General features: G+C 33.8%; 1 long non-coding RNA gene across 2 annotated transcripts in view; it reads left to right on the forward strand.

Annotated features, from left to right (window-relative positions):
* The window catches only part of LOC149546554 (uncharacterized), a 202,107-nt gene that overhangs the window by 135,062 nt on the left and 50,641 nt on the right, over window positions 1–16,404 (forward strand). Inside the window, exon 2 of one of the 2 annotated variants that reach the window (XR_016354356.1) lies at window positions 14,995–15,116. The exons of the other annotated variant lie outside the window; for it this stretch is intronic. This is a non-coding gene — a long non-coding RNA (uncharacterized LOC149546554). The remainder of the gene's footprint in view (window positions 1–14,994; window positions 15,117–16,404) is intronic. 2 annotated transcript variants of the gene reach the window in all.

Below are 16,404 nucleotides of genomic sequence, written 5' to 3' on the forward strand. Positions count from 1 at the left end.
TTTCCAAGGGTTACATCCTTTCATAATACAAATCTTTTGAAAAGTCACAACACTTCATAGTTATAATACTTTCAAAAAGTCACAACACTTATAACTTAAATCCTTTGGAAAAGTCCCACTACTTCATAATTACAATATTTTTGAAGAGTCAACTATTCATAATTATGACCCTTTCAAAAGTTCACATCCTTTCAATATCATTGACACCTTTTCAAAAAGTCACTTCCTTATTTTCTTCATATTACTTCCCTCTTCGATTTTTCCTTTTTGAACCCCTCTCTTCTTCTCCTCTTTTTTGCCCCTCTGTAAAATAAACTCTCCCTTTTATATCTTAATTTTAAGGAGTCATGTCTATTTGTTAAGCATCTCTTGACTTTTCATTAGTTTTAGTTAATTTATATTATTCTATGTAATATTATTTATTTACTTACTTATTTATGTTTATTATTATTTATTATTAAATTTTATTTATAAAGTTAACATACTTTCTACAATATTGTCTCTTGTATTTAATTTAGTTTCCTTTTTCTTTTCTTTTTTGTTAAAGGGGTAAATGCTTTGACTTGGAGCTATGAACCAGTGAGGCCACAAACGGGGGACCTTACCCCCATTAGATTTGAACCTTGATGGCAAGGATAACAACTCAATATTGAAATTTTATTAATTATTTAAAATGACTTGGAGCTATGAACCAGTGAGGCAACAAACGGGGGACCTTACCCCCATTAGATTTGAACCTTGATGGCAAGGATAACAACTCAATATTGAAATTTTATTGATTATTTAAAATGACATACTAAATATTATTTCATTAATAATATAGATTAAATAATAATTATTTCCTAGAATTATATTTTAGTTTTAGTTTTAATATAACTTTATTATTATTGTTTATTTAATAACATAGTATTATCTAATTAGTATTAAAATTTTATCTTAAAATGGGGATATGACATTGAAGACTCTACTTCATGTATATGTCATCAGGGTTTCTGTTTTACAAGAGCTGAGATGCACTCCAGGTAACAAATTGACTTTGTAAGTATAATTGGTAGACTTATTGCTTTTGAGATGTCTAATTTTGATAATTACACACTTGCTACCATTGAATATGCTGGTTCTTAGCAAAAGAAAAGACAAACATGTGAAGAGTGACAATGACACTTCTGATGATGAACTTGATGAACTTGAAGCACTTATTACAAAAAGATGAGGAAGAGTTAGAGGTAAATACAAAGGTAAACTACCGATAATTTTTTTTTATGCAACAAGGTTGGTCATATTGTTGCAAGATGTCTTGACAAAGAAGACATGGACAAGAGAAAAGAAAGCAAGTACAAATGAAGGAATGATGACTGAGACTACAAGAAGAGCAAGGATGGCAAAGGTAAGAAATACTGTTACATTGCTGAAGAAGAAATTGATACTGAATCTAAAAGTTATGATGATGAAATGGTCTATGTTGCTATGAAAGAAGATTCTGAAAAAGATGAGAAAATTGCTTTAATTTCATGTGAACAAAATTGACAGATGGATAATTGATAGTGGTTGCTCTAATTAAATGACTGGTGAAAGAAATAAATTTGAGGATATTGGACCATACAAGGGTGGGTATGTTAAATTTGGTAATGATTTTCCATGTATTGTGAAAGGCAAAGGGACTATTCAATTGATTGAGAAACTCAAGTGTGACAATGTTTACTAGGTGGAAGGACTTAACTATAATCTGTTGAGTGTTTCACAGTTAAACAAATCAAGATACAAAGTTGAATTCCATCACATAAAGGTCAAGATATATGATGCTAATGGTAAGCTGATTGGAAGTGGTGATCAGACAAGAGGTAACTTGTTCTATCTAGATTTATTTAATGAGAAATATTTGTTTGCACAACAAGAAGATGTTTGATTATGGCACGAAAGGTTTGTGATGTAAATTTTGACAATTTGGTGAACATTAGTAAAATAAAGAAAGTAAGAGGGTTGCCAAAACTAAAGAAGCATGGCAATGCTATGTGTAAACAATGCTAATTGGGAAAAATGACAAAGTCTAGTTTCAAGAGCAAAACATACACATCCAGTGATGTTTTTGGAATTGGTTCATATTGACCTATTTGGACCTATTGATGTTCAAAGCTATTGTGGAGATAAGTATTTTATTCTGTTTATTGATGATTACTCTAGGATGATGACTGTAATGTTTCTTAAAGATAAATTTGATGCTTTTCAGTTATTTAAGTGGTATTTGGCCAGAGTTGAAAAAGAAACAGGAAAGAGTCTGAGATCTGAGAGAAGTGGTGAATTCATTTCCAATGAGTTCAATACATTCTAAAATGACAGAGGAATTAAGACACAATTGTCGGCATCAAGGAGCCCTCCTCAGAATGAGATAGCTGAAAGGAGAAACATATCAATAATGGACTGTGCTAGAACATTGATGATGGAAAAGAATGTATCAAAAATATATTGGAGAGAAGTTATCAGTACTATTGTCTATACCTTGAATAGAGTGCAAGTCAATAAAGGTACAAATGCCACACCTTTTAAACTATGATATGGATATGCTCCTAATTTGAAATATCTCAAAATATTTGGAAGCAAATGCTATATATTTAAAGATAATAGAAATCAAGAGCTTGATGCTAAGAGTGATGAAGATATATTCCTAGGATACTCTACCAAGAGTAAGGCTTACAAGTGTTTAAACTCTAACACTAACAAAGTTGTGAAAACTGCAAATATGAAAGTTGATGAATTTGCAGAAAGAAATGATCTGGAATGTAAGAAAGCACCCAAAGATTACAGTACATTTATAAATGAGGATGATGGTACTCCTAACACTCCTATCGAACAAGAAAACAAAATTGCAGTTTCCCAACAGACAGGGAATGTTGAGGTGCAAAAATCGATTGCCGAGCAACAAGAAAAAGATGTCGAGTCACAAAGAGATAATGCCAACAATCAGGTAGACAATGCCGATGAGCATGTAGATCCAGAACCTGAACCTGAACAAGAAAGAGATAATGAGCCTGGGATTATTTTACAAGATCAACCTGTTGAAGAACATAGAAGGAAACCACCTGTGCTAGCTAAGTATGTAAGAAGACATCATAAACCTGAACAAATTATTGGAGATACAAAATCTAGTGTTATGACAAGGATAAGACTTAGAAGTGATACACGCTTACTTTGTGAATTTGAGCCCAAATCAATAAAAGATGCTCTGGATAATGAAGATTGGATTCAAATAATGAATGAAGAAATTGAACAAATTGAGAAGAACAACACTTGGACCCTAGTATCTACACCAAAGGACAAAAATGTAATTGGAACAAAGTGGGTGTTCAAGAATAAGGTAAATGAAAAAGGTGAAGTTACAAGGAACAAGGCAAGATTGGTATGCAAAGGATATGTTCAAGAAGGAGTTGACTATGTAGAAACTATTTCTCCCGTAGCAAGATTGGAAGGAGTAAGAACTCTGCTTGCATACTTAGCCTACAAAAACTTTAAGGTATATCAAATGGATGTCAAATCCACATTTTTGAATGGTATAATTGATGAAGTATACATAGAACAACCTGAAGGATTTGTGGACCCAAACAAGAAGAATATGGTATGTAAATTGCACAAAGCTCTATATGGATTGAAACAAGCTCGAAGAGCATGGTATGAAAGACTTCACAATTACTTGGTGAAGATTGGTTTTGAGAGGACAAATGATAACAATAATCTACACTTGAAGATTGGCAAGAAAAATGAGGTACTGCTATCTGAAATCTTAGTTGATGACATTATATTTGGAGGAAAAGAAGCATTATGCAAACCATTTTTTGATGAAATGAAGAAGGAATTTGAAATGTCAATGTTTTGGTGAAATCAAATTCTTTGTTGGTTTGGAAGTATATCAAATAAAGTTTGATATTTTTATTACTCAATCCAAATATATCAAGGAGATATTCAAAATATTTGGAATGGATGAATCAAGACTAGTGAGCACACCTATGTCTGGAGGACATAAGTTATCTAAAATTGATGAATCTGCTGATGTGAACCAAACACTCTGCAAATCCATTATTAGAAAACTGCAATATGAGCTATATGTTGTTCATAGCAAACTTGATATTGTGTTAGCTGTTGAAATAGTTTCAAGGTTTTCAAAAAATCCTAAGGAGCACCATATGACGATAATGAAAACAATATTGAGATATATGAAAGGTACAAAAGACTATGAATTGTATTACAAGAGGAGCGATAGATTTGAACTGAATGTATTCACTGGCTTTGATTTGGCAGGAAATATTGATGACAAGAAAAAAACTAGTGGAGGTGCATTCTTTTTAGGAAAGAAATTGGTTTCATGGACAAGCTAGAAATATAATCATATTTCCCAATCAACAACTGAAGTTGAGTATATGGCAACTGCAGTGAACTGTTCAAACATCATGTGGATCAAGCAATTATTGAAAGGAACGAAAGAAGAAATTACAGATCCAGTGGTTATCTATTGTGATAACACAAGTGCTATCAACATATTACAGAATCTTGTGATGTAGACAAAAAAAAGCACATTGTTATCAACTATCACTAATTGAGATAATTAGTTCAAGACAAAGAAGTGAAGATAGAATATGTACACACGAAAGAACAAATTGCTGACGTATTCATTAAAGCCCTACCTAAAAATGCTCATGGATATCATAGAGGCAAATTGGAGGTGATTGCCCTAAACAAAGCTACTTAAGCTATAAAGAGGCATTGCATCAAATGTGATAATCAAAATACCTTACACATTTATGCAAATAGTTCTACTTTAAGAGGTGTCTAAAGTAGTGAAGTAAAGTAAAGCACAAGAAAAAAACAACATATCAGTCATATATAGATGACATAATTCAGCCTTGACATGTAATTATCTACACAATCAAGATGTATGAAGGAAAAGAAGCCAAGAGAGATAGTGTCTTTGGCATTGTTGTCAAAGAGGGAGAGTATGTATACAAGTTGCAAGAGGGAGAATTTATAGAAGCAGACTGATAGAGATATCTATCATAGAGGGAGTCTGAACTCAGAACTTAGAGGGAGTTTCTGCAATTGCATGGATGAAAATCGGAATGAAACTAAGGATATTGGTTACTCATGGAAGTGAACTCTTTTGGATTGCATGGTAACAAAGAGGGGGATTGTATTCATAAAATAAAATATCTGAGGTGTTGCCATCAATGCTAGAAAGGGAGATTATTGGAAAGTACAATTGAAACAATTGTTATGTTGTCATTGATGTCAAATCTACTGATGAGACATGTTGCTGTCTAATCTAAATATGATATCTATTTGATGGATGAAGAGGATTTGAGAAGTTGCTCATAATAAAAGCATCTAGAGAAAAGGTCGAGTTACGAAAATTAATCTATAATGGACATTTGATTAGTTAGACTTTGACAAGACAAAGTGATTTTTTAAATCATGTTAACAAAGGAGAAGATAGTAATGTTCAAGTCTTGACAGTGCAAGCCAAGATGATCACTTATGTAAGGCTTGACCGAGCAACAAAGTAAAAGATCAAGGAATTTTAAGGTCTATGCCGAGAGATGCTAGTGTCAACTGAGCCATTGTAAGTACCAAGCAAATCCAGTGTTGAGTGAGTATCAGTATTGACCAAGTGATAGTGTTGATGCCGAGCTAGAAGCTCTATAGGGATCAAGCAATTCAGTGATGATCGAGTGTCAGAACTTAGTGTTGGTTGAGGAACATTTTAATTATTTGCGAGAAATTGTGATTTCCAATTGACAGTTGATTTCTTGGGAGATGGAAAGCATATTGAAGATAAGTATTAATGAGTTGGATCATTTAATTCAAGGAGATGATTAGGTAAGATATCTTCTAGAAGAGATGGAGATGCACAAATACAATGAATTTGTTGGATTAGATCGCAAACCCTAAGATCTACGATTATTGTGAAAAACGGCAAAGGACCAGAAATATCTATATAAGGAGGAAAACTTAAAAGAAGAGAGATGTGAAGAAGAGGAGAGAGTGTAATAACCCCAATAGGTTATAACTTCTTCAAACACCAAAAAATTTTATACTTCAGTTGTTTGACATTTCGTCAAACACTTTGCAAGCCAGCTCTGATACCACTGTAATGGCCCTCCTCAAATCTGCTCTCAAAAATGCTGATAAAAGCTCAAGGAATTTCATCAAACAATTCACATGCATGGGACGTATGACTGATATAGTATTTCAGCTTGCTTTAAATGACTTTTTCTTCAATTTGCATCAATGAGAATCTTGTGCTAGAAGACTGTAATGGACTACACAATGACCTAACATGAGTGTGCTACTAATTTTGACAATATTCAATGCATATATATGATCTAAGCATGAGAAATGAACACCTACAACCAACTGGCATTTTTACAAACAGTTGGTATGCAAACTAACTGGCTGATAAATAATGATATTAAATTGCTTAAATGACACCAGCAACTATTATCTTCTTAATTGCAATGAAAATTACAATGCTCATGAAATATGGCCAAGACTTTGGCATTTACATGGATTACAAAATGATAATGCTGGTATAATGCACACTTACAGCTGAAAGCTTATAACACCCTAAAAAACAATACTAACAAAAGAACCTGGTTGTAGATGGCTGTAATAATTTCCTTCTATGTTGCCCCTTTTGCTTTGTTTTTTTCGAACTATTTCGGCTTGCTTTTTCCGGTTCTGCTTTTTCGTATCCGCTTTTTCAGCTTGCTTTTTCGGTTCCGCTTTTTTCGGACTGCTTTTTCATACCCGCTTTTTCAGCCTGCTTTTTCGGTTCCGCTTTTTTCGGACTGCTTTTTTGTACCCACTTTTTCAGCCTGCTTTTTCGGTTCCGCTTTTTTGAACTACTACTATGTTGAATCTCAAGACCATATCTTTCAATGGCATCAAGATTTCCAGCTTGAAGGGATTTCGTCCTTTAAACTATTGAGACATAATCTTCAAGAAATTTTCCAATTTTCTTTGATATTTTCAAGCATGCATAAAAGAAGCTCTTCCATTTCTTTTATAGTGTTCTCACAAGAGCTCCATCCTTTGTTTTCTCAATGTGGGATAAAACATAACTCCCTTTATGTAACTTATGTCTCCAATGTGTTATAAAATAAAGGGGACTTTTTTAATTTAAATATTTCCCACAAACTATAGTCTATGCATTAATAAAGTTAAATATTTAGATTTAACTTTATAAAATAGCTTTATCAATGCATAACAAATCTTGTCAATGATAAACAAGTCTTCTTGTCAATTTTAAACAATTACCATCGACATAACATTGCCACTGGATGTCCACCCATGCACAAGATGACTTACTATAAATAGTAAGTATGCTCAAAGTTGCCTCAAAACCCCTCAGAAAGACCTGCAACTGAAACTATCTAGGCTAAATGGCCTCTAAGCCCCTTTAATGTCCTGGTTAGCCTATGGGACCATGGGGAAATAGGCTAACGACAACATCATGCTATGAATGCTAAAAATGTGACATTACAGAGAGAAAAGAAGCTGTGTGTGTTTAAAAGATTTCCAGTGAGATGGAACAAAGCTGCTGAGGTTGATTAGGAAATCTAAGCGGAAGGCTTAAGTTTCTTGTGAAGAGAAGGGTGAATGGTTGAAGGGTTGCCAAGCAAATCAAGGACAAAGGTGACAAGGAAGGCTTATTGGGAATTCAACACATGAACTGAACAAGAGATCTGAAGTTGCAAAGTGAGTTGTAATCATATAGATCAAACCCTACTATTTTCTTTCTAATCATCGTAAATAGTTTTTATTAAAATCCTTTTAATCAAGGGTTGACCGAACAGTCATTAAGGACTTAACAGTCTGTGTAAATCCTTTAACTGGGTGACATTTTAATGGAATGTTCTAAAGTCCTCTAACAAGGCCACTCCTAATAGGATGATTAAATCCTTTAACCAGGTCACATTTAAAAGTGTGTATTGTAACCTTTAATAGGGTTGGCTCCTAATAGGGCTCACTTCAGAAGAGTGAAAAAGTGGTGACATGTTGGTGGTGGTTTTTCCCAAACTGGGTTTCCACATTAAATCCTAGTGTCAAACTTGTGTTGAATGTTTTATGGTGTTTCACATATCCAATGTTTACATTCAACAAGTTTGTATTAGGAGAGTAAACTACTAGTTAATATTGTTATTCAGATTATAGTAGAGACCAAGTTGAATAAAAATTGTTAAAGTGTTTTGTTTATTCAATTGGTACTAATGGAGCTTGACTAACTGATTCACCCCCCGCCCCCCCTAGTTATTCTAAACATTCTAACAAATGTTTATAGACATAAATCCAAGTTCATACTTGAATATTATGAGTTGGACTTTTTAAAGAAGTCGCCAAACTTTAAGCAAAAGGATTAGACAGTTAAAGAGTTTATCGAAGAATTCTAGAAGATGACCATTAGATCTCGACACCAAGAAGCATCTAAGAAAAGGTTGCTAATTATCTCAATGTATTAAGACTTAACATTCAAGATGAATTGAGTATGTTAAGTCTTAGTACAGTTGAAGATACTTATCAACATGCTCTAAAGGTAGAAGATAAGTTTAAAAAAAGGCAAGTTACATAAACTAGGTGGTGACAAAGGGAAAGATAAACATGTAATTGAAGAAAAACTCGATCAAAAGATTTATGGAAGGGGTAGTAGCAACAAAGAGTTCAGGGGAACTTGTTTCATATGTTTTCATGTTGGACACATGACTTACCAATGTTTGGGTGGTTCAAGCAGAGGAAATCAAAAACCTTGTGGTGCATTAGGAACAAGCAATTAAAAACCCTGTTAAGGAAGTTGTGCCTAAGATGGGAGAATCTTTGATGTTTAGAAGAGTCATGTTGAGTAGTAAAGAAGCATATCCTGTCCGGAGGAGACAATTGTTGTGAATTGTTGGCAAATTAGAAGGTAAATGTTGTTTATGAGGAAATGGTACAAAAGCTTGGACTTAGGAGAATCAAGTGTCCTTATTGCTATAGGATAAGTTGGTTTCAAGATGATGACATGGTTAAGGTGAACAAGTAGTCTTGGGTTAAATTTAATATTGGTTAATACCAAGATGAAGTATTATGTGATGTTGTAGATACAAGTGCTTGAGTAGAAAAGAACCAAATCCTATCTAGAGGAGACAATTGTTTTGAATTGTTGGCAAATTAGAAGGTAAATGTTGTTTATGAGGAAATGGTACAAAAGCTTGGACTTAGGAGAATCAAGCATCCTTGTCCTTATGGGATAAGTTGGTTTCAAGATGATCACATGGTTAAGGTGAAGGAATAGTCTTGGGTTAAATTTAATATTGTTTCGTACTGGGATGAAGTATTATGTGATGTCGTAGATATGACTGCTTGTCATGTTTTGTTAGGAAGACCTTGGTTTTATGATGGTGGAGCTATTCATGATTATTGAAGGAATGTAATATAAATTTTCCGAGCCAAATTTGTTCTTTAAATTCCACTTTGATAATATGATTTTGGACCACCTTCTTGTTTGAGGTTTTTGAGCCTAAACTTGCCACCATCTTTCGCTGTCCAAGCCTCCTCCTTCAACAATTACCTTCAAAGAAAAAAAAAGAGTTACATTAAGTTTACGGAATGATTATGAAACTATTACATTCTCATCCTCAAATTATAAAATCAAATAATTGGAATCAACCTGAAAATTACTACTTTTAGCCCAATTTTAAACCATTTTGACATGCATTTCTTTGAAAATATTAAATTTTGGGAAAAGCAATTTAGTTTCAAGTTTGCATTGAAACTTGGCAGAGATTGGAGGTGTCTTGGACACAAGCTGTCTAAGGCATGGTTGGAAACCAACCAGCCTTAGGATACAGATCCAAGGATCCTTCATTTTGAACTTTTGTTCCTTTTTCAATTAAAAAAGTCCTTCCCTCATTGTTTGGTACTTGCAATGATTTTATCTTCAATTTTCAAGTTTTGGTCATGGATTTTTAGCCTTACCTGATCTGGTCTTAATGCTCTCATATCCAAATCAGAATTCATTATGGGGAAATATTGGTTTTCATCTTGAAATACTTATCTTTCAATGTGACAATGCCAAAGGAGGTGATATAGACCCAAGAAATGAGGAAACAAACATAAAATAACTTCAACAAGTGTATTTTTCTATGTGCACCATGAAATCTAAATTTTTTGATCACAAATAGGATTTTGTTTCAAAGCGAGTTAACTAGTCTCCGACACATACACCACCAACAAATTACAATTTATCACCTACTAATAAGATATTACCCAACTCGCCTCAATGACCTGCTCCCTAGATACTCGCATAGTTTGATGAGCTTGATAGTTGGTACAATGATATTAGCACTTACGGACGCTCAAAACTTCCTCGCAGACCTGATTACAGTGAAGAAATATCTTCCCTAGAAGTCTCAGTGTAAACAAACTAAACAAACTGATCTAGGTATATATAAATGCAAATAGGATACAAAATCACATCCACTAGTGGAATGATGATGAATTGTAGTCGTAGCTTGATAGTCTAAACTCTAAAGCAAACTAAAAATAGAAAATTGTCTTTGTAAAACTATAAGCGAATACAAGTGTCGAGTACAATTTCTAAATAGGCTACAACTTCCTCTTCCCCTATCTAGCATCTCTAATAAAAACTACTGGAGTGGGAGGTAGTCTAGCCCTAGAAATGTGTTGTTGTTGTGGCTGGATCTCCATCTTGGATGTAGATGTTATTGAGATTGGCAATACCTCCTCATCTGTACCCTCCTTACTCTGAGTGCCCTTGATGAAGGGTACTCCCCTTAATAACACAAGCAGATAAAATAACAAGCTGCAAGAACAAAAAGTTGGCTTCTTTTCATCTCCAAAGTTTGGAATTACAAATTTCAGAAATAAAACATGCAAAGCGACATGGCCGATTTCTTTACAATGTTCTGCAAACCAGAGCCACCACCAACATCCCAAAACTGTCCTAGACAACCCTACGAGCTTTCTTTAAATACACAATTTCTAACCACCCAAGAAGGTTCTAGAAATTTAACCCAAGGCCCTGTGGCCGACTAACCCTAATTTATTATCTTTCATATTTTATTACATTAGAAGAGGCCATAACTTTTGGAACTCAAAAGAAATTATGAAGAAATTTCATTTTTGCCAATTTCAGGTGGCTCAACTTCCATACCATAACTCATCGATAGTTGCTCCGATTGACTTTTATGACCCAATTTCGGAAATGCCACAACCTAATCAACAATCAACAACGCTTGATTTGCTCAAGCTCCAGTTAGCCAAAGTTTGACCCCTTTCTAGAGCCTCTAAAGCCTTCAAAACTGAGTTCATAGTTTTTATACCCTTTTGGTAATATTGAAAATTTTCAATAACTTAACAAATACACGTGATATTGCAATGAAACTTTGTTGGTAGGCTGGTATATCTAAAATGAACCTACAGGGAAGAAATCTGGAATTTTCTCCTTCATATGGTGAACCTTGCCATCATCAACTGCCAAATTTACAAATGATAAAGCATCCTACTTAGAAAGATTTGAATGTAGATATTCCTATAGACATATGAATGTTGTACTATAAAAATACTCACAAAAGTAAAACCATTTTACCGAAGTATACTGCTGCCCTAAAACATAATTCTCTGAATAGCCCTCAGTTCATTTATTTACTATTTTTGTTTGTCCATCGGTTTGAGGATTGTAGCTCATTCTTGGCGCCAATTTTGTTCTTGCCAATCATAGCTACTCTTGCAAGAACATGTTGACAAATTTTTGTCCTAATTCTTGACTATGGTCTTGGGGAGACCATGCAACTAACGCCTTTCTGAAAAAAAATCTGCAACATGGGGTGCTATATAGTCTGAAACAATGGCAAAGAAATGTCCATACTTTTTCAACCTCTCCAGGACTACAAAATATAGTCATTCTGTTGAAGACCAGTGATAAAATCCGTAGATATTCCTTTCCACTAGAAGGGCTGCTAGGAAAGTGTGTTTTGATTTATTTTGCAGACAAACTAGACATAGATGAACATGTTGCAACACATTATCTTTCAACCCGTTCCATGAGAAAATCTTGTGAATGTGGTGATAGGTCTTGAAAACCCTGGTGCCCTGCTGGTGCATCATGCATTGCTCTAAGAATCTTGGCCTTCAATTTGGAATATGGTACAAGATAAACCCTTTTCTTATAATAAATGATACCATTCAATGTTGAATACATGTCATCTTCTACTTATCATCAATTAAAACAATAGCAATGAAGTTCTTTGCATATTCTAACAATAGTTGAGATATCTACTAAACTGAAATCTCAGTGAGGCCATAGAGGGTTGGAAGCCTAAATAATGGACCAACAACATTATTTTTCTTACACTTTATATACTTCACATAAAAATAGTAACCCTTAATCTTGCTTAACCACTTCTGTTGCTTCTCATTTAGGTCCTACTCAAGGAAGTATTTGAGACTATTGGGATCTGTCCTAACCACAAACTTGGATCCTACTAGGTATTGTTTGAATATAAATAACGCATGCATAGCATCTCCTTGTCATATGTAGAATACAACCTCTTTAAGTCTCTTAATTTTCTACTCTCAAAAGCAATTAGGTGTTGATTTTGCATCAATACTGCATTGATCACTTGACCTAATCCAAAACAAATGGTTGTGTGAAATCTGACAATGCTAACACTAGACATGAATTCATAGATTCTTTGAATTTGTCAAAAGTTATATGTGCCTCCTCAGACCATAGCAATGCTCTCTTTTTAGTCAAATTTGTCAATAGACAGGCCAACTATGAGAATCCTTTCAGAAAACTCCTATAGTAAGAGCACAACCCAATGAATCCCTCTCAATTTTGACACTTTTTTAGGGGGAGGCCAGTCTAGGAACGCTTGTATCTTCTCTCGATGAACCTTCACACCATCTGCACCAATAATGTGTCCCGAATATAGTATCTGTTTCATTCCAAATTGACACTTGGAAGCTTTTGCGTAAAGCGACTAAGCCTCCATAATGCCTAATACTACATCCAAATGATGCAAATGATCACTCCAAGTCATGTTATGGATCAAGATACCGGATCTCCTTAACTGATCATGGAAGATGTGAATCGTATAAGTCTAGAATGCCATAGGTGCATTTGTGAGTCCAAAGGGCATGGTTAGGAGCTTAAAATACCATAATGGTAACATAAAGTTTTTTTATGAATATCTTCTTCGTTGACCTATATTTGATGATCTCTAGAGTTGGAGATCAATCATAGAGAAGTATAATGCCCTATGTAGCTCATCGATCTTGGGATTGGATACCTATTTTTTATAGTTTTCCTATTAAGTTCCTTATAGTCTATGCACATGCGCATAGTCCTGTCTTTTTTGTTAACTAAAACCTACTTTTTGTTCGCTGGATAGGATTTTAACATTTTAGTAGGAATAAAAATAAAAGTTTTTAGAGATGACATGCTGATTAATGCTAACAATAGGATATGATAAAATAACATGGAAATTGAAAGGAACTTGTTTAATATGACTTTGCAGGTTCAAAAACAAGGAAAGGGCAAAGTCTTTTAGCCAAGGTAATAAATACTGGGCACAATGAAAAGGTTCCAAAATTTACTAGTTTGTAATCAGCTGTTCAATTATAATTGTCATTGTAATTTCTTAACACAAATATAAAATCCCAAAGATGCAATGGTCTGTAACAATGACTTTGTAATGTATCTCATTGGCATTGTATACATTTTGTTACCCCTACCTAATAGAACATGGAATTGTAATACAAACACCAAAATATGTAAATGGCTACATTGTCATAAATTAACCGCTAGTCTAGGGAGGGTTAAAATATGTAATTGATAATCCGGACCGTAGAAGTCTTGGGCTAGACCGGATGTGTTCTTTACTCTGTTTATTACTATCAGTTCCCGCACTGAATGAAGACCGATTTGTAATTTTCTTTTGTTTATTAATAAAATAATTTTCAGCTTTGGCCTCTTATCAATATTTTGTTTTGATCGGTAAAAGGCCAAGGCCCTATGTATTATATTAAATTAATAAATAAATAGAAAGGTTTACAGAGTCTTCATTCAAATAGACATTGGTAGGAAAGAATGGAGGAGAAAACCCCAAGTCTTTCTTCGGACAAAGTCCTATACAAGAATACAAAATTAAAAGGGACATACACGAGTTCTTTAAATCTTGATGAGTGGCAAATCCGCCATCTTGAAAAGCTTAAGTTTGGATACATGGGCCCCTATCATAATTGGGGTCTTGATAAGGCATTCCTTCCTTTACGATTTGTTTGAGTGATTATATGAATACTTTTCATACAAGTTGAGTTATGATCCTGATTTTGCTCCTCTCTTTGCTTCAAGTACCAGACATTTACTTAGAAGCCTTTCTTAAATCTCTGCAAGAACGAAGAAGACTTGCAGCTCACAATAAATGTTAGTACAAAAACGAATCAAACATATGAAAATTCTTGCTATGTTTTAGATAATCCCATTTCTTGTAATCAGTTATTTATTTATTGAATCGAGAATTCTTATAAGCCTTAGCTATAATTTAAACTTGATTGATTTAGAAAGTTTTAGTTTTGTGTTATTAGCTAATGTATTCATTTAGACCATTCAAAGAGATTTTTGACTTCAGAAATACTAAATCACCCATTTATTAGTGAATTTAGCTTGCTCTCTTCCTTGCTATAACTTCAATTCTAAAACGATCTTCCCTTAGCAATATCTTCTGAAAATCTGAACTTTTCCATTTAACTTCTATTGACATCTCATTTATTAAGTCAGATAATCAGCATTCTATTTTTATATTTTAGTTATTATTCTATTATCTCAAAGTATGTTTTAGCAATATATTAATATCTGTCTTGAGTTTTAGTTTGTTATGAAATTCCCTTTAATTACTCTGGTTTTTAGATAAATTGTCAGAACTAATTGAAAATTTAATCTGATCTCAGAGCTTGGAAGAGAGAAAAAGGCCCAAATAATATGCTACTAATTCATGTTATCGACAACAAGATGATTTTGGATAAAGAGATTTTGCTGATCCTAATAAGGGTTGGATTCTATAAGAGTGAAGGTAATTGCCCACTCCATTCTGATCTAATTTAATAGAATGTTTTCCATTAGGCGTGAGTTTCCACATTGTCCACTTCTTAATTGAATTTACAAAATTGAAATTATTTACTCTGAATTATTTAGTCCTGTTCAGGAATTTATCTAGGATTAACTAATACCGTTTTACTGTCTACCTTACTTTAGTACTAAGTCGCAAAAGAAACAACATTTAACAGAAACAATTTAGATTACTTGTCAATTTTCCGTTTTGAATAATGAGATCACTGTATTCAAAGATTTAAATTTAACTTTAAATCTGAATGCTTATAGGTTTGAAACCTTTTACCTAAGAATAGCAGGCTCCTGGCCAAAATAGGGAATAGAAATGACTATAGCCAACTCTGGAAAAGCAAAATAAATTTAGGAAGAGAAAACAGATCATAGACAAAAAAAAAAGACCCAAGAGGACAATACAGAGCATCAAAACATAGAGCAGACAGAAGCCCAAAAGGGGACAACCAACCAAAGAGAATAACAACCACCAGAGATCAAATGATAGAAACCAATGAGCCAAAGGAGAAAGAAACTAGAGGCGATACAAAAGGAAACAAGAATGAAACCAGGCAAAACCAAAATAAGGAAAAAAAGAAAGGACAAAAACTAAAAGCAACAAGAAAAAAAGAAGAAAAGGAGGGGACCTAATGATCAGTAAACATTCAAAACACAAACCCAATTCAAAAGTCCAGATCTTAAAATCAAATTTACCCATATTCCAGTATCTCATATTCCAAACCATTTGACAATTTGGGGAAATTAATAAGAATGAACTAAATAAGTTTCCTTGAGCCAAAGCCCATTCTTCTAAAGATCTTAATAAATCTAAAATTTAATTCATAATAGAGCATATAGTGTATCATGCTAATTTAAGAGAATAAACGAATTCCAAACCAAATAATGATGAATTTGAACCCATATTAAAGTGTCAAAAAATGTGTATAAAACTATCCTTTCATTTATATTTACATATTTACATTCTGTATCCAAGTTGAGGAGTCAAAGGATATGAACCAATAGAAAGACTAGCTAAGCTTTGATAGACGAGCTAAGAGGACATATAGAAGGGAAGGAAAGGGCTAAGAAGAAAAAACACAGGGAACCCCTTGAATGCCATAGAAAGAGCCCAAAAACCTGTTGAACCCATAAAGACACGAAGGGATCATTGTAAGCTAGAAGACTAAAGGACAAAAGGTTGAGAGTCAGGACGAAGGGAGATGCAAGAACTTTAGGACAAAAGCTAAGACCAGAATAAA

Source organism: Cupressus sempervirens, chromosome 7 (genome assembly GCF_028749045.1).
Source record: "Cupressus sempervirens isolate cs-2001-9-10 chromosome 7, ASM2874904v1, whole genome shotgun sequence".
In the NCBI taxonomy this organism is placed as follows: domain Eukaryota; kingdom Viridiplantae; phylum Streptophyta; class Pinopsida; order Cupressales; family Cupressaceae; genus Cupressus; species Cupressus sempervirens.